This window comes from Bos indicus, chromosome 14 (genome assembly GCF_029378745.1).
Source record: "Bos indicus isolate NIAB-ARS_2022 breed Sahiwal x Tharparkar chromosome 14, NIAB-ARS_B.indTharparkar_mat_pri_1.0, whole genome shotgun sequence".
NCBI classification, from domain to species: Eukaryota; Metazoa; Chordata; class Mammalia; order Artiodactyla; family Bovidae; genus Bos; species Bos indicus.
This window is the reverse complement of record NC_091773.1, coordinates 44,641,369-44,667,874: the sequence shown is the minus strand read 5'-3', so window position 1 is coordinate 44,667,874 and position 26,506 is coordinate 44,641,369. Positions and strand designations below refer to the sequence as shown.

The following is a 26,506-nucleotide window of genomic DNA, read 5'->3' as shown; positions in this document are numbered from 1 at the left end:
TTCTTCTTTTCCAATTTGGATTCCTTTTATTTCTTTTTCTGCTCTGATTGCTGTGGCCAAAACTTCCAAAACTATGTTGAATAGTAATGGTGAAAGTGGGCACCCTTGTCTTGTTCCTGACTTTAGAGGAAATGCTTTCAATTTTTCACCATTGAGGATAATGTTTGCTGTGGGTTTGTCATATATAGCTTTTATTATGTTGAGGTATGTTCCTTCTATTCCTGCTTTCTGGAGAGTTTTTATCATAAATGGATGTTGAATTTTGTCAAAGGCTTTCTCTGCATCTATTGAGATAATCATATGGTTTTTATTTTTCAATTTGTTAATGTGGTGTATTACATTGATTGATTTGCGGATATTGAAGAATCCTTGCATCCCTGGGATAAAGCCCACTTGATCATGGTGTATGATCTTTTTAATGTGTTGTTGGATTCTGATTGCTAGAATTTTGTTAAAGATTTTTGCATCTATGTTCATCAGTGATATTGGCCTGTAGTTTTCTTTTTTTGTGGGATCTTTGTCAGGTTTTGGTATTAGGGTGATGGTGGCCTCATAGAATGAGTTTGGAAGTTTACCTTCCTCTGCAATTTTCTGGAAGAGTTTGAGCAGGATAGGTGTCAGCTCTTCTCTAAATTTTTGGTAGAATTCAGCTGTGAAGCCGTCTGGACCGGGGCTTTTGTTTGCTGGAAGATTTTTGATTACAGTTTCAATTTCCATGCTTGTGATGGGTCTGTTAAGATTTTCTATTTCTTCCTGGTCCAGTTTTGGAAAGTTGTACTTTTCTAAGAATTTGTCCATTTCTTCCATGTTGTCCATTTTATTGGCATATAATTGTTGATAGTAGTCTCTTATGATCCTTTGTATTTCTGTGTTGTCTGTTGTGATCTCTCCATTTTCGTTTCTAATTTTGTCGATTTGATTTTTCTCCCTTTGTTTCTTGATGAGTCTGGCTAATGGTTTGTCAATTTTATTTATCCTTTCAAAGAACCAGCTTTTGGTTTTGTTGATTTTTGCTATGGTCTCTTTTGTTTCTTTTGCATTTATTTCTGCTCTAATTTTTAAGATTTCTTTCCTTCTACTAACCCTGGGGTTCTTCATTTCTTCCTTTTCTAGTTGCTTTAGGTGTAGAGTTAGGTTATTTATTTGACTTTTTTCTTGTTTCTTGAGGTGTGCCTGTATTGCTATGAACTTTCCCCTTAAGACTGCTTTTACCATGTCCCACAGGTTTTGGGTTGTTGTGTTTTCATTTTCATTCGTTTCTATGCAAATTTTGATTTCTTTTTTGATTTCTTCTGTGATTTGTTGGTTATTCAGCAGCGTGTTGTTCAGCCTCCATATGTTGGAATTTTTAATAGTTTTTCTCCTGTAATTGAGATCTAATCTTACTGCATTGTGGTCAGAAAAAATGCTTGGAATGATTTCTATTTTTTTGAATTTACCAAGGCCAGCTTTATGGCCCAGGATGTGATCTATCCTGGAGAAGGTTCCATGTGCGCTTGAGAAAAAGGTGAAATTCATTGTTTTGGGGTGAAATGACCTATAGATATCAATTAGGTCTAACTGGTCTATTGTATCGTTTAAAGTTTGTGTTTCCTTGTTAATTTTCTGTTTAGTTGATCTATCCATAGGTGTAAGTGGGGTATTAAAGTCTCCCACTATTATTGTGTTATTGTTAATTTCTCCTTTCATACTTGTTAGCATTTGTCTTACGTACTGTGGTGCTCCCGTGTTGGGTGCATATATATTTATAATTGTTATAGCTTCTTCTTGGATTGATCCTTTGATCATTATGTAGTGACCTTCTTTGTCTCTTTTCACAGCCTTTGTTTTAAAGTCTATTTTATCTGATATGAGTATTGCTACTCCTGCTTTCTTTTGGTCCCTATTTGCATGGAAAATCTTTTTCCAGCCCTTCACTTTCAGTCTGTATGTGTCCCCTGTTTTGAGGTGGGTCTCTTGTAGACAACATATGTAGGGGTCTTGTTTTTGTATCCATTCAGCCAGTCTTTGTCTTTTGGTTGGGGCATTCAACCCATTTACATTTAAGGTAATTACTGATAAGTATGTTCCCGTTGCCATTTACTTTATTGTTTTGGGTTCGAGTTTATACACCGTTTTTGTGTTTCTTGTCTAGAGAATATCCTTTAGTATTTGTTGGAGAGCTGGTTTGGTGGTGCAGAATTCTCTCAGCTTTTGCTTGTCTGAAAAGCTTTTGATTTCTCCTTCATACTTGAATGAGATCCTTGCTGGGTACAATAATCTGGGCTGTAGGTTATTTTCTTTCATCATTTTAAGTATGTCTTGCCATTCCCTCCTGGCTTGAAGAGTTTCTATTGAAAGATCAGCTGTTATCCTTATGGGAATTCCCTTGTGTGTTATTTGTTGTTTTTCCCTTGCTGCTTTTAATATTTGTTCTTTGTGTTTGATCTTTGTTAATTTGATTAATATGTGTCTTGGGGTGTTTCTCCTTGGGTTTATCCTGTTTGGGACTCTCTGGGTTTCTTGGACTTGGGTGATTATTTCCTTCCCCATTTTAGGGAAGTTTTCCACTATTATCTCCTCAAGTATTTTCTCATGGTCTTTCTTTTTGTCTTCTTCTTCTGGAACCCCTATGATTCGAATGTTGTAGCGTTTAATATTGTCCTGGAGGTCTCTGAGATTGTCCTCATTTCTTTTAATTCGTTTTTCTTTTATCCTCTCTGATTCATTTATTTCTACCATTCTATCTTCTAATTCACTAATCCTGTCTTCTGCCTCTGTTATTCTACTATTTGTTGCCTCCAGAGTGTTTTTAATTTCACTTATTGCATTATTCATTATATATTGACTCTTTTTTATTTCTTCTAGGTCCTTGTTAAACCTTTCTTGCATCTTCTCAATCCTTGTCTCCAGGCTATTTATCTGTGATTCCATTTTAGTTTCAAGATTTTGGATCAATTTCACTATCATTATTCGGAATTCTTTATCAGGTAGATTCCCTATCTCTTCCTCTTTTGTTTGGTTTGGTGGGCATTTATCCTGTTCCTTTATCTGCTGAGTATTCCTCTGTCTCTTCATCTTGTTTAAATTGCTGAGTTTGGGGTGTCCTTTCTGTATTCTGGCAGTTTGTGGAGTTCTCTTTATTGTGGCGTTTCCTCACTGTGTGTGGGTTTGTACAGGTGGCTTGTCAAGGTTTCCTGCTTAGGGAAGCTTGTGTCGGTGTTCTGGTGGGTGGAGCTGTATTTCTTCTCTCTCCTTTCGAAGAGTTGGGTTGCTTTTCTGGGTGCCTGATGTCCTCTGCCGGCATTCAGAAGTTGTTTTGTGGAATTTACTCGACGTTTAAATGCTCTTTTGATGAATTTGTGGGGGAGAAAGTGTTCTCCCCGTCCTACTCCTCCGCCATCTTGGCTCCTCCTCCCATTTAGTTTCTTTAGTGAAGTCGCTCAGTTGTGTTGGTCTCTGCGACCCCATGAACTGTAGCCTTCCAGGCTCCTCCATCCATGGGATTTTCCAGAAAAGAGTACTGGAGTGGGTTGCCATTTCCTTCCCCAGGAGATCTTCCCAACCCAGGGTTAGCCCTGGATAAAATGAGGATGGTAATCATGCTTGTCACCAGAAAACATGAGTGTTGCTTTTTGAAGCTCTCAGTGAAGCCTGCACTATGCAACTGTAATGTCCTAAAACTGAGATGATCTTGAGTGAGTGTGTTAGTCACTCACTCATGTCCAACTCTTTCAATCCCATGAACTGTAGGCCACCAGGCTCCTCTGTCTATGGGATTCTCCAGGCAAGAATACTGGAATGGGTTGTCATTTCCTTCTCCAGGGCATCTTCCTGACCCAGGAATCAAACCAGGGTCTCCTGCACTGCAGACAGATTCTTTACCATTTAAGCCACAGGGGAACTCAAAGTCAATTGGGGGTGGCTAGGAGGGATGGAGGCTCAAGGGGTGGGGCGGGGTGATATTCTTTTCAAGTCCATGGACTGTAGCTCGCCAGGCTCCTCTGTCCATGAAATTTTCCAGGTAAGACTACTGGAGTGGGTTGCCATGCCCTTCTCCAGAGGATCTTTCTGAACCAAGAATTGAACCCAGGTCTCTTGCATTGCAGGTGGATTCTTCACCATCTGAGCCACCAGGGAAGCCCTTGAGATGCTGTTAGGACAACATTTTGCATCCCAATCTGTGCAGCTGCCAAACTGGGGTGAAGATGCAGAATGGATTTCTTCTCTCCAAAAATGAAAGATTTGCTAACTCAGAACTTAGGCACAACCTTAATCAGATGTGAATAATAAACAGAAACCTTCTTCCTTGTAAGAGCTTACTCGTTTTTCTTAGAGTTATAGAAGCTGCATCTAACACACAGATCTGTAGTCTCATTCAAGTTCCACTGTGTGAGCAAGGCAATTTTTTTAAATTAGTAAAATGAGCATAAATCTTTTTTTTTGTATTCAATTTATAAGACCATTGTGAGATTTCAGTGAGGTAATGTACATGACTTGTCATACATTCAAATGTTCTGGAACACTGAGTTTCACCTGATGGTACCAATCAGGAGGCCAAGTCTGGTCCTTGGTCCAGGAGACCAAGTCTTCTCCAAGTCACTTTTCCAGGACCTAGGTTGAGTCCAAGGTTTCTTTCTTCCCAAGCATCCCTCCCTCTATGTGCACTATGAAACAGGCCATCTAACATTTCTTACTCCATCACTTTGCTCTCTACACCCACACCTCCTCTCCTAATCAACCTTCTTCCCAGGCCAGATTTAAGCCTCCTTTAATGATATGTGTAGGCTCCCCAGGTGGCGCAGTTGATAAAGATCCCATCTGCCAATGCAGGAAACACATGAGATGTGGGTCCGATCCCTGGGTCAGGAAGATCCCCTGGAGTATGAAATGGCAACCCACTCCAGTATTCTTGCCTGGTAAATTCTATGTCCATGGCGTTGCAAATAGTCAGACACACATATACTCACACACACACACACAAATGATATGTGTAAGGAATACAGCATGTGTGTTATGTATGTAATGCGATTTATGTATTTTTCCTAAGTAATGCATAATAATTACAGAAAATTTGGAATAATCATATAAAGCTCCAGTGGGCTTGGAGCTGAACTTGGACTTGGGAGTCAGACTTGGGCTTGGATGTCCTGAGTTCAACACCAGGCTTGGTGCTTCCCACTTCAAAGGTCTATTCCCAACTCCTAATTGCTGGTCTAATAATCTGAAGTGAAGTGAAGTCACTCAGTCTGTCGGACTCTTTGCGACCCCATGGACTGTAGCCTACCGGGCTTCTCAGTCCATGGGATTTTTCAGGCAAGAGTACTGGAGTGGGTTGCCATTTCCTTCTTCAGGGGATCTTCCCGACCCAGGGGTCGAACCCGGGTCTCCCACATTGTAGGCAGATGCTTTACCCTCTATCGGACTCATCAGAGTGCTCCTTAGGAATGAAATTCCAGGGTCCCACCTTTGCCCAGGGCTGAGCCATAACCACTGAAGATAAGGCCTGGAGATATTTTCAGATAGCTACAAAAGTGATTCTCATGCAGAAGGAAAACTCTGCTCTAGATTCTAGACCACACTTGAGTAGTAAAGATGGGGTGGTCCAGACTGACATCAATAGTGCTTGTTAGAAATGTAGAACCTTCCCACAGTGCCCAAACTCACTGAATACGAACCTGCATTTTAAGAAAATCTCCAGAAGATTCTATCACACATTAAAAGTTTAAGAAGCTCTAATGTACCTTGATCTCAACTGGGAAGCTTTACAGCCTAATGATAGCTGGGCCCCATCCAGAGATTCTCATGTACGTTCTATTCTGGATTCTGGGGTGCGGTCAGGGCAAAAGGGCTCCTATTCGCTCAGTAAGTTATTTTAATGTACAGCCAAGGTACATTGTCCCCTCAATCCCAGCTCTTTAAGGTTAGACCATAACATGAGTTAAACTGACTTTTGTAGGTTTGCCCAGAGCCCTAAAGGATCACTTAGAGTAAAGAGTAGTTTTAAAGGGACAATGGACTCTGGAGCAAACAAGTTCAAACTCAACAGCTTTAGGTTCACAGAACCCCAGGCTGCAGACTTCCTGTACCTTCCCGCAGCGTAGCTGGGCATCTAGCTCCCACCCGGCCCCGCCCGGCTCAACCCCTCCCCGCCCCTTCTCGTCCCTCCCAACCCTCCCCGTCCCGCCCCCCCGTGACGTGCCGCAGCCAGCCGGGCTCATGCGCAGTGGCACCCCGCGCCCCGCACGGCTGCACCGCCTCGGAGCTTGTCATTCTCCGCGGCGCGGCTGCGAGTGCAAACTGAGGTGCCTGCTCGCCGGCTCGCTTCCCGCCGCGCCCGCGATGTGACAGACCCCTTGGGAGCGGGCTGGCGGCTCTCCCGGCAGCAGCGACTCGGCTTTTCCCCGGCCGCCTTTCTTGTAGAGCCGCGATTCCCTCGGAGCCAGAGACACGCACCAGGGGCTCGGAGCGCTGCACTCCAGGGCGGGCGGCTGCGGCAGCGCTCGGGACCACGCGGACCCGTGTAGCTTTCGTTGTCGCCGCTGCCGCCAGGCGGTGCGCCCCAGCGAGTGCCGGGCTCCGGGCACCGCGGAGCCGAGGCGGCTGGTGCAGAACGGCAGCGCCTCGCCCCGCACCCGCCGCAGCCGCCGGGGCAGTGCGGGGCCAGCGGGGCTCTGCGCAGCCGGAGCGGGGTCCCCCTTGAAGGCTCCCTGTCGCCTGCATCCCAGTAAGTTGACTGTAGTTTCTAAAGTTGGAGGGTGGCGCCGCGGGAAGGGGAGGTTTGTTTTTATTATCTTCACGTCGTGGGAAGCACCTTTTGTTAGCGGGGCTCCAGCTTGAGGAGTTGAGAAAGCAAAGCCGCGGACAGGGTACGCGGGGAGAGGCAGCCGTCCCTGGCGGGCTGGCTCCAGTCTCTGCTGAACGTGCCAGTTGGAAATGTGCTGTGAGAGGACAGGTGCTCCGAGGGCATTTCGCCTGCTGCTGATTGCTTGTTCCGAGCTCCTTGATTCTGTGTGTGTGTGTGTGTGTGTGTGTGTGTGTGTGCGCGCGCGCGCGCGCCCGCACAGGAGGTAGGGGGTTCTTGTCACCTCCGTCCCAGGTCCTCAGGGGAGTGACTCCAGTAATATTCCTGGATGCCCTAGGTCTTCAGGGATGGAGGCTAAATCATTGCTTCTCTGGCCTCCAGGCTTCCCGCGCATCCCACTTTCCCTCTAGGCAGAAGTTCCCAGTTTTCCCTAATTAGAGCCCAATCCTTTAGGGGAAAACAACTTAATATGTCAACCTACAGTTTTGTGCTATAAGGCAAATAAAATGAGAAATCCGCTCAGTGTTACATGATTCCATTTATGTGAAGAATGTGAGCAAATCTCAAAGCAGTCGTGTTCAGATGATGACACTTGGGTTTCACCCTGACTGCCCTACACCTCTTATGTAAGCCTCCCGGCCGGATAAGTGTGTCTCTCTGCAGTGGCTGCAGCTGTGATTCTCCGTTCCATTTGTTTAAGGTCCAGCTTGAACGTATTTAATGAAAATGCTGACATGATATAGCGCCCTGCAGTCTGAAACAGAGTGCACTCTTCAGATTGGAGTGTCTTCTCCTAATAGGGTGCATGCAAGGAAAAACCCAGTGTATTTTTCAAGGCAGCTCCAGGAATTAGACACATAAATCATGTTTTAAAATAGCATGCATTGTACAGGGAGCTTGCAGAGGACCCCTTTGAACACATCCCCTTTGTTTTAGAAAAAGTGGAGATTGTTCATGCCAGACAATTGTTGAGTCTGAAAGTTAAGTGTACTGTTAGGCTTAATTATCTTAATAAACAAAGAGCATGATTTATAGGTAGATGCCCTGTCCTACTTTGAAGGATAGAATTCCAGAATTCTTTAACCTTTCTCTCTCATCTGTTCCCCCAGAGATTCCTCTTAAGCAGAGAAATAGATTATCATCATTGATGTTTAATATTTGAGTTAATTAAATTTGTAAAAGGATAGTTTGAAATACCATACAGTACTGCTATGACTGTGAAGACATGAATATTAGAGATAAGGAGAATATTCAGATTTTTTTGGTATGGAAGTCATTAGTCTAATAAAACAGATAACATTCAGACTGCCCTAATATATCTTCTTTTGATTTGAACTTATATTGCAAAACTCAGGATTGTGGTTTAATGTGAGATTTATTTAGGTGCTCCTTAGAAAAAGAAGCACATTTATTTATAGTATTCTGGCACATGGAACAAGATGAACTAGTTACAGGCATCTCATTTAAAAGGCATCTCATTTAAAATCATAGTATTTTAAGGAATTCTAAGAAAACACACAAAATGTTATTTCAGAAGTTGATAAGTTATTCAACACATTGTAGTTGGTGGTGAGAGCATCCATTGCTTATCTCAAGATATATATCCAAGTATAGCAGCTCAAACAGGTTGACCCCCATATACTCTGTCACATCAAGGTTAGGAGGATAGACTAGGGAGACTTGCTGCTAACTCAGGTACCATCTGTTTGAGCCTGGGCATGTTACCTGAACTCTGTGCCTGAGTATGTTTGTCTGTAAGATGGGGATTACAGTACCTGCCTCCCTGGATTGTGATGATGATTAAATGAGTTCATAGATATAAAGCTGTTAAACCAGTGTCCGACTTATTAAACTGGGTAAAATTATCATTGTTACAAAAGGAGGTGCTTTTGTGGATACTCTTGACATTGAATGATTGAACGACTGCAGACAGAGGTTAACAGAAGCTGTTCACATGTATCATAGGATACAGGGTATAAGCATTTGAACCCCTCCTGGTAATGTAGACACCAGCTGGTATTTGACCAGTCGTCTCTTTCGATTCCTTTTCAAGGTGGTGGCTTCATCTCCACTTTGGAGAAGAGGAAACTAGAACTCAGCAAGATCAAATCATAGAAATCTCATTTGGGCTTTTAACCCATGTATGTCTCTTTCAAACCCTGCTGCCTCAACTTCCAGAGTGCTTTTTTCTTCTCTTCTCCTGGAATCCTCATAATAACATAATAAAATAGGTGCCTTCTTATCTTTCACTTACAGATGAGGAAATTTACATTTAGCTGTAAAGTATTCAGAGTGCTTAACTCACAGCATAGTTCTCCATGACTGGGAGCTGTTATTATTCTCATAATTATTGTTAAAAGGCTTGTCTACCTTAGCACACGATAGAGATACCAGCAGGTGAAATGGGTTTTATCCTTTGGTTTGAAGTGGATTCCATTGCTTTTTCCTTTCCTGCTCATATATTCAGAGAATTGAGAAAAAGAGAGTGGTGTGTTACGGTTCCTGGGTTCCTGCTGGAGGCCGCCCCTCCCAGGTTTGTTTGCTGCCTGCAGATGAAGCTGCGGGATCCGCACAGCCTAGTGAACCACCACAAGCAGGCCATTCATCTGCAATCTGCGTCATCTGTGAGCATGAGTTCAGTCCTAGCTGGAGAGTACCCCTGGGGCAGAGAGAGAGAGAATGTACACTTTGCTGCATATCGTACTGTTTGTTCAGAATGGCAATAATTTATATTTCATGTTAAATAAGCATTCTTCCTCTGGGCCTTAGTACAGTGTGGTCGGAAGCAGTTTCAGGGGTCATGTATGAGCTGTCCAGTCGGCCTTCCATATCCGTAGGTTCCACATCTGTAGATTCAACTGACCATGGGTTGAAAATATATTTTTAAAATTCCAGAAACTTCCAAGAGGCAAAACTTGAACTTACTTTGCTCCAGCAGCTATTTATATAGCATTTACATATTTATGTTAACGTGGCATTTACATTGTATTAGATGTTATAAGAGATCTAGAGTTGAAGTGTGTGAGGGAATGTACTTTAAGGTTATGTGCAGATATAAAGCTATTTTATATAAAGAACTTGAGCATCCACTGATTTTGGTATCCTCGGGGGTTCTAGAACCAATTGCCCATGGACTGGTGGACTGCATTTCATTAAAACTCTGGTCCACAGCCTGTTGAGCATCTTACTTGACTTCTAAAAGTTGAGAATAATTGAAAAGTTACTTTTTTTCCTGTGGCTTCCTTAGAGTATCATCCAGATCTACATAGTATTCTGGCCCTTGGTAAATATTAACTCATTTTGTAGATATTAAAATGTAATTGCTGTCAAGGGCACATAGGCCACAGGCAGCTTACAGACTGATTTAATATTTAATTAAACGTGGTATCCTGCCACTGAAAGGTGCTTCAAGACAGATATTCTACCTTGGCTTTTTTAAATAAAAAATTCTCTGTACAGCATGGTGATTAAGGTTAATAATACTGTATTGCCTATTTGAAAGTTGCTAAGAGAGTAGATTTTAAAAGTTTCATATGAGATTATTTTTAACTGTGTATGGTGATGGATGTTAACTAGACTCATCTTGACCATTTTGCAATATATACAAATGTTGATTCATTATGTCGTACACCTGAAATTAATATGATTTTGCATGTTAATTATATCTCAATTAAAAAATTTAAAAGTCCATGGGTGTAAGGTTCCAGGAGGGTGTCAGAAAGGGTCCTTGCCATCAGCTGAGTCTTTCCACATCTCTCTGAAATATCTTCTACTTCAGTTTTAGCCCTCCTGCCAGAGCACCAATATTCCTTTTACTCTTTCAAGTGCTTTTACGTTTCAAATGTTCCTCTGCTCTGGGTGATTCGATAATACAAGTCTTCCTCAGTCACTTCTGTGACTCCAGTTGGGGCCAGAAGTTACTTTCAACTAATTCTTTAGAATTTGCATGATGTTATTTCTTGTCCCTGTTAACTGTTTGTTGCTTGTCTGTGACCATCTCTGTTTCCAGACAACTTTCTTCCAACATCCAGCTGTCAGAAGATATAAGTACCAGAAAAGCAGGCTACTTATGGTATGAATAAAATGAATGAAGACCATTTACTCTTCCCAGTCATCTCTCCTGTTTTGAATTATCTTCCCTGTAGGCTTGGGGAGTTGGGGGCTGATTGTATTTCTAAAGCTGTGGCCTCAGACATCTGGGAGAAACACGTGGAAGGTGATACCAGTTCTCCAAATAAACAGTGCGTGTGCAACACGGTAGAGACAGCCCCTCAAGGCTGGGACGCTGCTGAATTTGAGGGTGGGGGTGATTGTAGGGACAGATAGCTCCATGATTTGTCTGCCACATCCTTACTGGATGGAACGAATAGCTAACACAGAACCCTTATGTGTGCTGGCTGCCATGCCAGGAAATACATACACGATTTACTTGAATCCCCACAGTGACCTTATGTGGTTACTTTGTTATCATTTTTTGCACAAGCAGAAAGATCAGAGCACTTGTTCAAGAGCACATTAGTGAGTTTCGGACCCAGGAGTGGAGCCCGGGAGTCTATGGGGCCTAGTGTTCTGCTGCGTAATTTGGGGCCTTCATATCGTCCAGCTTTGTTGCATAGATGTCTTGTATTGTGCTTCTTGAAATAATCCTATTCAGTCTCACTCCATCCCCACAGGGACCCTGAGATAGAACTGAAGGGATGGTTGAAGGTCTGTGCCCACGGTCTTCTAGATCTTTGTGGAGGAAGAGTTTAAAGCTTAGTTCATTCAGTGATCTCAGAAAAGAAACCCACGTGTTAGCATTGTGAAATACGAAGCATATGGCCATCCACTGATAACGGAACGCAGTGAAGAAGCTTGCAAACTTTATCTCTGTTTGATGTCACGTAGTTGCGTCATTCAGAGAAGGCAATGGTAATCCACTCCAGTACTCTTGCCTGGAAAATCCCATGGGCGGAGGAGCCTGGTGGGCTGCAGTCCATGGGGTCGCTAAGAGTCGGACACAACTGAAGTGACTTAGCAGCAGCAGCAGCAGTTTCGTCATTCTCATCCAAGAAAGAACAACCTGAGATTTTCTCAGGGGATTTCTAAAAAAGTAAATCAAGATTGATTTAATCAGCAGTGAACATTACTGTAGTGATGTCATGTGTCACAGTGAGGTTTTTAAGTAAATGAACATGTGTGTCTCACAATTAAGGTGTAAGCATGTTGTCTCAGAAAATGAACATTGTGTCACATCTTCTGTATCTGCATCCTAGTCTCTCTAACTGCACTCGAAGTGCAGAGGGAAAGGGCAGAATTTAAAACCAATGTCCAATATTTTCAAAACCCTTTACCATGAATGGCACCTCCTCTATTTCTCACGATTTCACACTGGAGCTAATATTTGTTGCAGAGTCTCTGTAATTTGCAGCAACACTTTTGTAAGGAGCATTTTTTTTTCCCCAAATAAAACAATTTTTAAAATCCATTAAAAAATTCTTCATATCCCTTGGGTTTTGAGTTATTATATTTGATGTTGTCATTGTTATAATATTTGGTATGTTAATGTCTAACCTACTCCCCCTTCTTGGTTTTATAGGACTGTATAATTTTCAAGTCTGTGAGTGATTAAAAACTTAAGAAAAATTCAATTTCCTAAGTGTGGGTTTTATGGTAGAGGACAGGGAAAGTTGGCCTGATTGGGGTGCATGCGTGTAAACTACAGAGCACTTGAAACCATATGAACCTCATGGAGTAGGCAAGTTTTTTTTTTTAAGTGTTTTATTTGACCAACAGTAGATTTGTGCTTTGTTTTAATTTCATAGGACCCAGTCCCTGCATCTTTTGTTCTAGTGTTCATTTGTAAGAGAACACTTACAAATCAACTTCAGTTGATTTTCTAAAAGGACCAAAAGCTGTGACTAGTCAACACTGCTACATGTGTTATTTCAGTCTGCAGGGAGCTCCAGGGTTGCATATGGAAGCTCTCCTGTGAATTTGTTCCCTAAGAAATAAAGGGCATTCAGATGCGTCGTTGAGGTTCAGGTCCTGAGGTATTTGTGACTCAGTCACTGCTGTTAATGTTTCTTCCACTCACTCTGGCTTTTCACCCTGACCTGTACTCATTTTTCCATCACCCCCGTGTGGTTGAACTTGCTGAAGCTTTTGGGAGACTTTAATATTGAAGTAGTGCATGTTATAGATCACAGGCAGTAAAACCACACAAGACAATTAAAAAAAAAACAAACTGTAAAAGAGCCAATCTGTAACATGGCCACACAGGGGAACACCACGACTTCTGTATTCAACACTTGGGAATTGCAGCCAGAGTGGCCTTATGATATTTTCTGTGACCTCTTCTAAAAAGAGCTGTGAGTCTCTTATTCACACATAATCAGCCACTAGCAGCTTGGCAGTGTTTGAGTCAAACTTAATTGGACTGGTTTTTACTCATTTATGCATTCACCAGATACATATCGATATACAAGGCATAGTGTTAGATAATGAAACGTCAGACGTAAGAGGATTCCTTTCACATCTCTCAAAACTCTCAGTCTTGGGAGGGGAAATGATGCTTAACTCCAGTTTTAACCAGTGCATAAAAGATGCTGGGCTCTATTAGGGGTACCTAAGTCCACAGAGGTGACTTACCCCTAGGGAATAGGGCAGGGTCTGAGCCTGAAAGAGTGAGTTGGAAGGGACCAGGCAGCTGAGGATAGGAGTGGGACAGGAAACTCTTTGTGAGCAGAGAGACCAGGGAGAATGGTGCAGTGAAGGCGCCGAAGAGCGTGGTGTGTCTATGAGACAGCTGGTTTTTCCCTGCGGCAGGTGCCCGTGAGGGGCAGTAGGTAGGTCCAGAAATGGAGAGTGGAGCCTTGGAGCCACTTTGGAAAGGGTCTTGTAGGGTGTATTTGGTCCAGATGAATTTGAGCATTTCAGGCCGTTCTTTTACAAGGATCAGTCTAGTGTGTTGTAGAGAATGGATGGGATGTAAGGATGGCTGTGTGGAAAAGAGCAGTTGTGTGCAAAAGCTGTTGAATCCTAGTATGGATTTAAGGTCTGAACTTAGACTGATGGGGAGATGGGGGAGGGACAGAGAAGGAGAAGAGAAGCAGGAAGGGGTGGTGACGTTAGGGATGACTCCCAGAGCTCTGGCTTGGGTGATTGAAAGGACACAGTTCTTGATAGTGAATACAAAGGATGATGTGGTTTGTAGGGGGAGATAATGCATTCAGGTGTATAATGATGCATTTGTATAATGATGCAGGGGACCAGGGCAATATCCGGTGCAACATCCAGGGCTTGGGATTCTATTGACAGTTGCACAGGCCTGTGGTACTAGAATTTAAGACAGAGGCTGAGCTGGAGATACAGGTTTTCAAATCTTCTGGGCATTTGGAGTTGTTGTGGAGGTTGTAATCTGACTGAGAAGGTTCATTGTAGTCATTGTTCAGTTGTTCAGTAGTATCTGACTCTTTGCAACCCCATGGACTGCAGCACGCCAAGCTTCCCTGTCCTTCAGTATCTCCCAGAGCTTGCTCAAACTCATGTTGTTGAGTCAGTGATGCCATCCAACCATCCCATCCTCCATCGTTCCCTTCTCCTCCTGCCTTCAATCTGTCCCAGCATCAGGGTCTTTTCTAATGAGTCAGCTCTTCACATCAGGTGGCCAAAGTATTGGAGCTTCAGGTTCAGCATCAGTCCTTCCAATGCATATTTAGGATTGATTTCCTTTAGGATTGACTGGCTTGATCTCCTTGCAGTCCAAGGGACTCTCAAGAGTCTTCTCCAACACCACAGTTCAAAAGCATCAGTTCTTCGGAGTTCAGCCTTTATGGTCCAGCTCTCACATCCATACATGACTACTTTAAAAACCATAGCCTTAAGTAGACAGACCTTTGTTGGCAAAGTAATGTCTCTGCTTTTTAATATGCTGTCTAGGTTTGGCATAGCTTTTCCAAGGAGCCTGAAGGCCAAGGTGGCAGGCAGAGGGAAAGGAGATGGGGGAATAGTAAGATTAAGTGAGGGAAGTTATAGACAAGTGCTTGGACACAAAGTGGTAGAAGCCAGAGGCAAAGCGGAATGAGGTGCTTGATGGAATGGGAGCCAGGTGACAAAAGGAGTAAAATACAAAGAAAAGGCAGAGAGCAGAGGAACAGTCTGACTGTTAACGCACTTGTAACTACACACAGGACAGTGACTGTGTCTCATAGAGCTCTCAAGGCTTGTGAAGAAGTATTAAGAACCTACTGTGTGGAAAAGGGACGGGGAGTGGGGTGAAGGAAAGAATTAAGAAATAAAATCATGAATAAAGCACGATCCTCGATCTCAAGCTGCTTATAGCATAGAATTGTCATTTCTTGTTTTCCCTTTCCATTCATTTTTCTCCTTCGTTGATAGCAGGACATGGGCACTTGGGAAAGTGGGAAGAATGAAAGAATTACTTTCTTGGCACATAAAATTCTTGGTTCTCATAACAGGCATGTCTCTTTGTGCCCATGAATGAGCACGCCAAAAGGGACAGTGATGATGACCCATCATTTGGTAGTTTACAAAAATAAGCTTTTCTCATGGCCACAGCATCTTTGGAGGGTTGGACCTTTGAACCAATCTTGTTAGAGTTATTAATGAGCCTTTTGGCTCACTGGATTATTTGAGATATATTAGGTACAGTTTCCTGTAATTTTCACTTGCCTTATAAGAAACAGGCAACATTAAGTCATAGACAAGCTGGAGTATTGGGGGGATGATGAAAATAATTACCATGTGTTTTAGTTAGTATCATGCATATCAGTCCTTGTTCCTTTCATTTTGACCTAAAGGTGGAATTATTCCCATTGCAGAGATGAGGGAACTGAGGTGCCTCTGTGGAGATAACATAGCTAGTAAATGGTAGAGCTCCTAGGACCCCAAATAAGGCATTCTGGCTTCAAATTCTGGCTTCTTGCCACTCCCTTATGTTGCCTGTGTCTTCCTGACTAGCTACTAAAGAAAAATTAGGGGGTAGCTACTTTAAAAAAAATTTAAGAGTTTTTTTTTTTTTCATTAGTCTGCTCAAAGTACCAATAGTGGAAGCTATATTGACTGCAGTCTTTATATTTGATGGACCACAGATTCTTTATGCAAATGTATGCAATCAAGTCCAACTAGGGGAAAGCTTTTTTTAGAGACAAACATCTTTTTCTTTCATTATCTTAAAAAGCTTAAAAAACATCTAAGTTTAAAAAGAAAAGCATTCAACATTTTAAACTGTAAAATTGTTGTGGTTAAACTTGCTGTCTGGTATAATGGAAATTTGTTTTTCAGTTGTTACAATTGCCTTTGTAGGTGAAAAGTGTGTGTGTGTGTATGTGTGATATAATTCAGTCAAATTAAGTTTAAACTATTGGTTTTCCTTTTATAATATCATTCCTGAATTCTCCAAATACATTAAGTGGTATAGCTTGCTTTATCTTGCCAAAGCAGCTATCATGTTCCCCTTTTAATGCCAAAGCATTAAAGCATTTGTCTTTTTCTTAAGCAGTGTAAAATTATGCAGGATAAATCGAAAGGGCTTATTTTAGTTTTACAACTTGTATTTTAGCTTCAGATATTCTGAAATTTACCTAATTTTGCTACTGTTAAGGCAGATATTAACTGTTAATATATAGAAATGTTTAGAATCATGAAATGTTCATGGAATCTTACAGCTGTTTGTAAAGTTTATGATGCTACCTTTATTTCATAAAAATTATCTGGGGGCCTTTCTAAATAGCAGTTTTCAGATAAAAGCAATTTCTAGCAAGTAGCAAGATGCTGGTACCAGTGCTTATCTTTAAATCTCAATTTCAAGCATCATGGTGCCAATTTTACATTTTAGCTTTGGAAAAAAATTGAATCCAAAAGGGCTTATGCATTTGTGGCATTTGGTGGGTTCATCTTTTATTATTAGTGCTGATTTCCTAAAATCGCCATACACTTATAAATTTTTTTAAAGTTTTATAAAAACGTTAGGCAACCGTGTTAGTTCTAGTAATTATCATTACACATGGTGTGTTATGGTAGCCTTAGTCCGTTGCAGTTGAGAAATTACAATATAGGCATATGAGAATTTAAATAATATCAAATAATATTGTGTTTTATGTGTGATTTTAGTGCATTTTATAATAATATGTGAGGAAATTCAGACGAGGTAAAATGAAACTTAGTTTGGCCATTCCATGCCTCACGTATCCCAGTTTCATCCAAATGCAAATATGATAATCCAGGGCACAGAGGTAGTATCCTGTAGAGGTGATTTGACAATACTGTGTTTATTATTCACCACCAAGATGAGTAATTAAGCTGCATTCCCACTAATCTTTCCAGAAGTATGTATTTTAATATTATGTACTAGGAGTTTTCATTTTCTAAAGAGAATAATTGAATTTTCCTTACCTCATTTTTCTTCCTGTTGAATTTTATTCTGACATTTTTTTTATGTTAGTATCTACTTGACATGATAGAACATGTCTAAATTAGTAATCTAATTTGAATACCATAGTTATGTATACAGTCACAGCTTGTTTGAATAGAGGGCTTTTTGCATATTGTGTATGCTCTTTCTCTTAGCAGATTGAGGAATTATATGCTTAATGTTTCAGAATCCTAAACCTACTTATGTTTGCCAATAGACGTGCAGAGATATAAATATTTTTACAAACGTAGTCTTAAAAGATATGCTTCCTTTTCAGATATTAGGAATTGACAGTTAAACACTCTGCTATAACCTTTTCTCATATGCGATAGACTGATAAATCCAGAAGTGGCTGAAACCAATGATGTCATGTGTAGGGCCTAAATTGTTAGTGTTGAGGTTAGGGGTGTATTTCTCTGTTTTCCTAAATAAAAAATAATGATGCTTTGCAGTAAAGTATTATGAATCTTGATAACGAAACACAGTCAAGTAATATAAGACAATTTTTTCTTTGCTGTACTATATTATAGTCATTTTGCCCAAAATATACATCTTAAGCTTCTAACATCAGCGTGAAATTCCCAGTATCTCCAAAGTAAGAGTTGAAACTGTAATGTTCAGGGACTCATTTAAAGCATACAATATGGATAACAGCTTTTCAGATTTGATGCCAGGGTGTATGGAAGAGGATTGCTAAACACTGTGGTGGCTGAGAAAAAACAAAATGCCAAAGGATCAGACTTGCACTTAATGGTTTTTGCCACCACAGTTCTTAACCTTTCCAACTGGTTGAGTGGTTTACTAATAGCAGCTGGTCAGGACCTGCATTATTGTAGATCTTTTCTTTTAATAAATATTCAATAGCATATTCAGAATTGTTCCCCTAGCTACAGTTCATAATAAACACCCCAGTGCTGGCAAAGAGCACGCTGCTTTTATATTGTTTTACAGCCATAGGCCATTTGACATTTGGACCCTTCTCATACGGATTTTTCCAGCTCCACATATCCTGAAAACTGTCAGCCTTGGATCAGAACAAGCCTTTTGCATCTTTGCAGTTACAAGGAAATTAAAAAGAACTTCTTTTCTTCTCCCCATAAAATGCCAAGGCCCGTGGTCAAAGAATTATCATTTGCTAGTCATATGCGTTTTCTTTTTGATGTTCTCACTAGCTTTAGGAAGTAATAACATGAAAAGCACTGCTGAAATATGAACACAACAGTTTGATTTGATCTTCATTATACTCTTCCTGTTTAAAGCTGTGGTTCTCAAGGAAGGGTGACTTTGCCACCCAGAGGACATTTTGGGTGTCACAGCTGTTGAGCGAGGGTGGGGGTTGGCGGGGCGGGGAGGGGAATGCCAGGGCTACTGGTGGCATCTAATAAACAAGTAGAAGCCAGGGATGCTATTATACATCCCACAGTGCACCAAACAGCCCTGCTCCACAGGGAAGAATTATCGGGGCCAATATGTCAACAGTGCTGTGGGTGGCAAACCCTGGTCTAGAAAGTAGGGAGTGTCTTTCTAATTTGCTTTATATTGTTCACGCAAATGGAAGTGTGTTCAGTGGTTCTGATGAAGAGATCCTTCCATTTAATAAACTCATACACTGAACACCTGCTTGGTCCTGAAAATGTGGGGAAGACCACGACATCGTCCTCAGGAGTTTCCGCCGTCTTTGCAGGATGAGTGGTAAACAAAATACTATTGTTTGATGTGATGTATGCTGTAATTAGAGAGGCACACGTGGCATGTTAAATTAGAAATAATTTCAATTTCATTTGCTAAATGTGGGGGAGTATCTAGAAGAACTCATCTCCTCTGTCTGGATGTAAAATTAGTCATTTGGGAGCAAAATTTCTCCTTTTCCCTTAATGATCGGAATGGATCTCATTTACTGCATCCTTCTTCCCCTGTTTGAACTGGTGTTAATTTGAAACATCAGGACAAAAGAAGAGGTGTTGACATAAACAGTGTTACTCCCAACATTTAGGATTAGTTTTCCCACATCTTCATTGAGGTATAATTTACATGACATAAAACTCTCCCATGTTAAGTGTACAATTCATGGATCTGTAGAAAGCTGACAGAGTTATGGGACTTCCATCACAGTTTCGTTTTAGGACTTTTTCATCACCCCAGAAAGATCCCTTGGGCCCCTTTGTGTTCATTCTGCATTCTCACTGCCAGTCCCAGGCAAGAGCTAATCTTTATGTCTTTTTTCTCTTCTCTGTCTCACTTTCCGTCTCCATTTGCTAAAAGGCACATCTATGGACATTTTATTTGGAATGTTAATTTTTGAAATTTATTTAATTAACGTTACTCTTGGTTGCTCCAGGTCTTTGTTGCGGCACGCAGGCTTCAGTAGTTGTAGCACACAGGCTTAATTGCTCCACGGCTTTTGGGATCTTCCTGGACCAGGGATCAAGCCCGTGTCCCCTGCATTGGCAGGTGGATTCCTATCCACTGCACCACCAGGGATGCCCTGGAATATTAATTTTTGCATAAAATTTTAAACGAATTTAAAAATGTTTACAAAAATAAACACACAGTTTGATAGCTTCTTTTTGAAAATCAGCATCATGTTTCCCGTTTTCATACTACCTGCATAGTACACCTGCTGTGGCCCAGACTGGGGATGTTCAGTGTCAGAACTCCCAGACTGATACAGTGAAAGGTGACAGAGGAAAAGATGAGCGCGTGTGTTAAGGCCTCATATCTGAAATCGGACATGGTATGCCTGTTTCTTAGCTTTGTCCTGTTTAGTTCCCTGTAAATGTGTCTACTAAAATAATATTGTAGAAGTCATTGAAAAGCTGAGGTCTGGTAAACACCTGCGTGATGTGGGAAAATAATACAAGGCTTAAATCTGGAGAACTCACTTGTCTGGGGAGTTGTACGCAGGTCAGCAGTTCTTTAGCCCAACACTCTGGGGCCAAATGTCTTTTAGAATCCATCTAGCTTTCAGAAAGGGAATGCAGTTTGCATCCTATAAGTTAGGTAATACTCCCGTGGCATACGGGAGACACAGTCATTTCTACAGCAAAGTAGATGAATATTCTCATTTAGTTGGACAGAAAAAGACTTGTCAGCTCAGGTCAGGGTTTGGAACAAATTCATTTGGTAGCAAAATAACAAAGACACTCTGTTTTCACAAAATTTTGCATTTTAAAGTTGTGGCTAAAGGTTTATGAACCTGTCCAGGATATTACATTCAAAAATAATTGTCCCATCCTCCTTCAGCCCCACCCCAAACATCTCCTCTGCCACATACATGCTTCATACAGCTTAGCCATGGGCATACTTGTCTTTCTTTCACATCATTAACTTCCCATCAGACTTGACAAAATGCCAGATTAGCTGTTCGGTTTCGGTGGATGAGGGCCAGGTATGGATGTGTATGGCCAGCCAGACCCACATTCTCTTATGTCAGTGGTTTCACCTCCCTGCTTTAGGCCTGGATTGTAGCCATGTTCATCTAGCCCATCCCTTCCTCCGCCAGGCCCAGGGCCACAGATGATGAAAATAGCTTTTAAGGGTCAGAAAAGATGGCCTTAAAGAAAATCCAAAGGTAACAATGATAGACATCACCGCAGTAGCCCCAGACTCATGCTTGGTAACCATCACACCTGTCACAAAATCGTGGGCTGTGAGATTGAACACCTAAAGGAAAAGAGAAAAGCCAAGGTAGGGAATCCACTGGAGTCAGTTCTCTTGAAGTGAAGATATTTAGAATTTAAGAAAGGAAGACATGAAGAAAATGACATAAGGGTCTTTACTGGGACCACAACTTAGAAGGAGGACACCCATCAAAGCAAGATATTTCAGACTTGTTCCAGAATGCTTAAAATCCTGCATAATCATCTTATATATTTGCCTAATGGCATTTAGCAAACCTTGTTAGTCTTTTAATCATAAATTTCACATCTCTATTAATTTCCAGATTCCAGTGGTGAAATTGTAACTGAGATGGCAGTGAGTTTTAGCTGGCTTTCTCCTAGGGAGCTGTAGAATGAGCATTGAGTATTTTGATCAACATGTACATTTGCTTTTGTGGCATGTGAGCAAGCATGCCCTTACAGAGGTGTTACTTAAACAGAATTGTACTCTAGACTGTGGGACCCATTTATAAACAAGGGAACTCCATTTCTGCAAATGAGAAAAAAAAAGAGGGTGTAGTGTTGCATTAGCATTAGAGAAAAACTGCATGTTTATAGGGACATCCAAGAATTTTGCTTTTCTAAGGCTCAAAACATCAAGGCAGTACTAAGTTCTTAAAGAGCAACGTGAGCCAAAGTTAGTGGGCACTTGCGTACATGCTGTAATTTGCTGCCTCTTTCTTTTCTTTGTTTTTTACAGTTCTTAATTGCTTCAAGGGTGACACCAAAATTTCTGTCTAAAGGGGAACCATCCATGTGTACAGGTGTTGAGTCATCACCGTTTGGCAGTGGAAGTGCATGCCCCGCCTTTTCTAGCATAGATTTCTTTCTAGAGCATCTTAGTTGACATCTCCTTCTCCAGCTTCAGCCAACACTTTCCTCACAGGTTTTACAACCTCTTCCCAAGATTCATTTTATCTCTTATCTCCCAGCTTTAAATAGCTCCACTCGTCCTGTCTTGGTTAGCCAGGACAAGTTTGTCTTCTCGTGCCAAGCGTCTTCCTTTCTTGAGTTTTCAAACATTGCTTGTTGTTACCACATTTCCTGTTATCAAAGGGCTGACAGCACACAAGGGCCCCACCTTGTTACGGCTACGTCTTCTTTCCTCGTTTAAATATGCCCCCCACCTTCTTTGTGCTGTGAGGATGCTGCCCCCTTCTGTTGGAGTGGACCCTCTGATCCCTCTTATATGTGTCTCCCTCTCTCCAGCCGCTTGTAGAGCAGTGGTTCTCCACACTGGCTGCAAAAAGCATCACCTGGGGAATTTGCTTGCAGTGTGGGAGACCTGGTTCGATCCCTGGGTTGGGAAGATCCCCTGGAGAAGTGCATGGTAACCCACTCCAGTATTCTTGCCTGGAGAATCCCCATGGACAGAGGAGCCTGGCGGGCTACAGTCCATGGGGTCACAAAGAGTCAGACACGACTGAGTGACTAACAACCTGGAGAGATTTAATACTTGGTGATGTCCAGGGCTCGCCTCTAGTAATTGTGATTACCGATTACCATGCTGTGGTGGGGGGAGTGCCAGGGGGAGGGTGCAACTTTGCCAGGCTGGTGCTTGAAAGCTCCTCCAAGGTGGTTCTACACTGAGAACCACCTGTGTAGAGGCAGCAATACCTGTTTATAGCCATCGAATCACTAGAAGGACCAGCAGGGAAGTTTGGTTGCCAAGAGGGAGGAGTTGGGGGGAAATGGAGTGAGAAGTTGGGGTGAGCAGTTAAAGGCTTTTATATTTAGAATGGATGAACAACAAGGTCCCACTATATAGCACAGGGAACAATGTTCAATATCCTGTGATAAATCATAATGGAAAAGAGTATTTAAAAAGGACGTGTGTACATACTGGAGAAGGCAATGGCAACCCTCTGCAGTATTCTTGCCTGGAGAATCCTATGGGCAGAGGAGCCTGGTGGGCTATAATCCATGGGGTTGCAAAGAGTCGGACACGACTGAAGCAACTTAGCATGCATACATACATATATATATATGTGTGTGTGTGTATGTGTAACTAAATCACTTTGATATATAGTAAAAATTAACACAACATTGTAAATCAACTATACTTTAGTTTTAAAAATACTGCTTTTAATAAAAGGACAGGAAGAGGCTAAACAATGGCAACATCCCCATTTTATGTTGGGTTTCAGCTCAGGGTGTGGGTGTTTGTACGGGGCAGCTGCACACACCCAGCTGGTGTGACGACTTCTCCCCCTGGGACCATGTTCTCATTAGTAAATCCTGGTGGCCCCCATGGTCTCGGCAGGCCAGAAGCCATTTCGGGCGAAGCCTGCACTTATCTCCTCATGAGGCTGGCACCCAGGGGCCTGATTTTCGTTTCAGAACTTTTGCTTCCAGCCTTGCAACCAACTGTTTTCCTTTTGCTTCTGTGTAACTCTGTAAACCGAAGCTGGGCGCCCTCCTGCCTCATCTGCCGCTAGTTCACTTGCAACTCACTCCCCACAATGACACACGCGGGAGAACCTATTAAAGTTCCCAAGTGGAGACTTTTTCACTTTGCCTTTCTTTTACGAGAAAGATGGGTGGCAGGGTCTTTGCTGGAAAACTGTTGTATAGAATGTAATTTTTCTGAATTAGTGGGAGAGGGGAAGCTAGTACTAAAATGGAGCTGTCATCTATTCAGAGTTTGCTTTTATTCTTAATGCACCTATGGGTCTCGGAAATCTTTCCTTACACATTAATGAGTCCCGGAGTTGGACAGAAATGCATTCGAATAGGCTTCTTTATACAGCCTCTTCTCTAGACATGCTGTGGTCAGAATGCATGTCCATTTTCTGAGAGCAGCATACAGGACCCTTTGGACAGGCTCCATTGTCCCGCAGTGTCTAAAGGAGCTGAGAACAGTTATAACAGGAGTGGGCCTACCATACTCTCTGGACCCTACTGCTTCCACTTATTAAGGGATATTTTGTTACAAAGACGGTAACAATACTTTTATTTGTGTCGGTAAGTAGAAAATTGTAAGTGAGGTGATTTTGGCATTAATGATGCACAGCTAACTGTTTTAAGGGCGTCTTGTAAAATTTTTGGAAAATTCAGTTGTGCAAAGAAAGAAAAGGAATATTTCACTTTATGAGCTACTGTAAAGATACAGGAATGACTTAAATGCCAGCTTTCTTTAATGGGATCAGTTTATAGAAATTGTATTTCTGTAACACTTTCCCCTGAACACAAGATATCATGTAATTGAAACTTTGTCCTACAGTTGTTGTCTTGCATGGAAAAATGCACTTTTTCTGCCTCCTGCATACAGAGTGAGAGCCTTGCCAAGGCTGGCACTGCAGGCCAATGATTAGTTAACGTGTTCATCCATTCAGTATGCGTTTATTGAGTTCTTTCTGTGTTCCACACACTGACTTTCTCGCAGGAGGAGATAGTCACATAAACAAGAGAATACCAGCAGGTATTAGGTTCTAGGAAAGTAAAACGTGTTAATGTTACTGGGAGTGACTGGGCAGTTAGGGAGGGCGCCCTGGAGGAGGTGACATTTAGGCTGACACGTGACCAAAACAGGCAAAGCTGACCAGAATTCAGAGACCAGCCTTGCCAGAGCAGACTCAGGCAGTCAGAGGAGGGCAGAGAGCAGCCTGACCAGGTTTGTGTTTTAGGACGATCACTTCAGAGCAGGACGAAAGGTGAACTTGAACCAGAACTAGGGATTCTAGTGCCTCAGGCTGGAGTCCGGATCTGGAACCAGGGGGCCTGCTGAGAGCAGAGCGGGCAGCCTGCCGACCTGATGCTAGACTGCTGATCTTGGGCTCTTCTTCTGCCCTTGGTCCTGATTCACAGGGCCTCGTGGCCTGTCAACATCACCAGCCTTCATCCACTTGTTAAAATGCTTGTTCAGAGTGCTGACTTCTAGACCCCAACCTGGTCTAGTGACAGAGAGTGGGACCCAAGACTTCAGCAAGACGTCATTGAGCCTCCGGTGTCCGATGCGTGGAGTCCATGAACCTGATTTTTGAGAAATACTATGTCTGAGGGCTCTGCTTACTCGACCATCCCATGTAATTCTTACAACAGCTCTGTAAAAGGAATGTATGCTCCCTGGGTTACAGATTGGGAAACAGACTCAATGTGATTAAGCCTCTGGCCCAAGGTCATACTGCTCATGCATGTTGTGACTGGCAAAGCAGTCTGCCCTTATTTGTAGCCAGTGCTGCCTGCATGAAGATGGGAAGAACACCTCTGCAAAATTTTAGAAATCGTTTGCAGGTTAATCGTCTCATGAATGAACATGGTCCTTCTTGCAAATCCAGTACATCCCATCTTGGGACAGAACCCGAAATGTCCATTTTTGCTGGCTTTTCTGGAGGAAAACTTTAATGTTCTTTCTTAGGTCCTGGAATTGGGATGGGTGTGTATATTACAAAGGAGAGATTTGATCTTCATTGGTCTTTCTGGGTCTCTTTTTGCCTTTTTTTTTCCATAAAAGAAGCCAAGAGGTTTAAGGAGTAGCATTTTTTTTTAATCACCATAAACCTAGAAACCCAACCATCATGCCTCACAGAAAATTATCATGCTTTCAGTTGCCATGAGTCATTTATTTTTTAAGTGGCTCTTGAACCAAGAGTTGTGCAAATGATGTTGACGAGGTGGAGGAGGGTTGCTGTGTGGAAAGCACACTGATAATTAGAGATCTGGTGTAAAAGCTGGCTTGAAAACACATTGACTTCAGTGACCCACCTGCCTCCATTTGAGAGTGTGAGGGAGGTTCCAGCTTTATTTTCTTCTGGTGATGGCATATTGGATGTATTTATCTGGAGATTTAACTTCATAATAAAGTTTGGGTGGGCCTGACTTTAGGGACTTAGCATGCATGCATGTATTGGAAAAGGAAATGGCAACCCATTCCAGTGTTCTTGTCTGGAGAATCACAGGGACAGAGGAGCCTGGTGGGCTGCCATCTGTGGGGTTGCACAGGGTCAGAGACGACCGAAGTGACTTAGCAGCAGCAAACTTTGGGGAAGGAAGGCATCCTGTATTATTAGTCTGTTAGGGCTCCCATAACAGAGTACCACAGATTGGATGGCTTGAACAACATAAATATATATCCTCACAGCTGTTGAGGCTGGAAGTCCAAGACCAGTGCCAGCAGAGCTGGTTTCCTACGAGGAGTCTTCTTGGCTTGCACATGGCAGTCCTGTCCCTGCCTCTTCACAGCGTTGTCCCTCTGGCACATGGATCCCTGATATCTGCGTGTCCTCTCCTCTTCATGTAAGGACACTCTTAAGATTAGATTAGGCCCCACTCTAGTGACCTGATTTTTAACTTAATTTCCTCTCTAAAGGCAATTTGAGAGTTGCCTTTAGATATAACTCCAAATACAGTCATGCTCTGGGCCACTGGGAGTTAGGACTTTAACATAGGAATTTTGGGGAAATATCACTCAGCTCATAGCACACCCTTGCCCCTGGGGAATATGTAGAGACAAAGAGCATGAACAAAGCAAGAAAAAATTCTCCCAGAGCAGGGTGCCTGCCCCCCTACCACCCCGTGCTGCCACGCCCCCTCACCCTGCGCTGCCATGCCCCCTCCGTTGGGTGCCCTGCTCAGGCAGGCCAAGGTGAGGACCAGCATCCTCTAGGTTGTCGGCCTCCACTCATGCTGTACCCCAGTTATGAATGGCCT

The 26,506-nt window shown here is 42.3% G+C and overlaps 1 protein-coding gene across 3 annotated transcripts in view; it reads left to right on the top strand.

The window, feature by feature from the left end:
• Positions 1 to 6,551: 6,551 nt before the first annotated feature.
• The window catches only part of PAG1 (phosphoprotein membrane anchor with glycosphingolipid microdomains 1), a 159,572-nt gene continuing 139,617 nt past the window's right edge, over positions 6,552 to 26,506 (top strand). For 2 of the 3 annotated variants that reach the window (XM_070802747.1, XM_070802742.1), the window contains exon 1: positions 6,552 to 6,706. The gene's annotated coding sequence lies outside the window, so the exon portion shown is untranslated. The remainder of the gene's footprint in view (positions 6,707 to 26,506) is intronic. The other variant, XM_070802746.1, reaches the window with a different exon arrangement.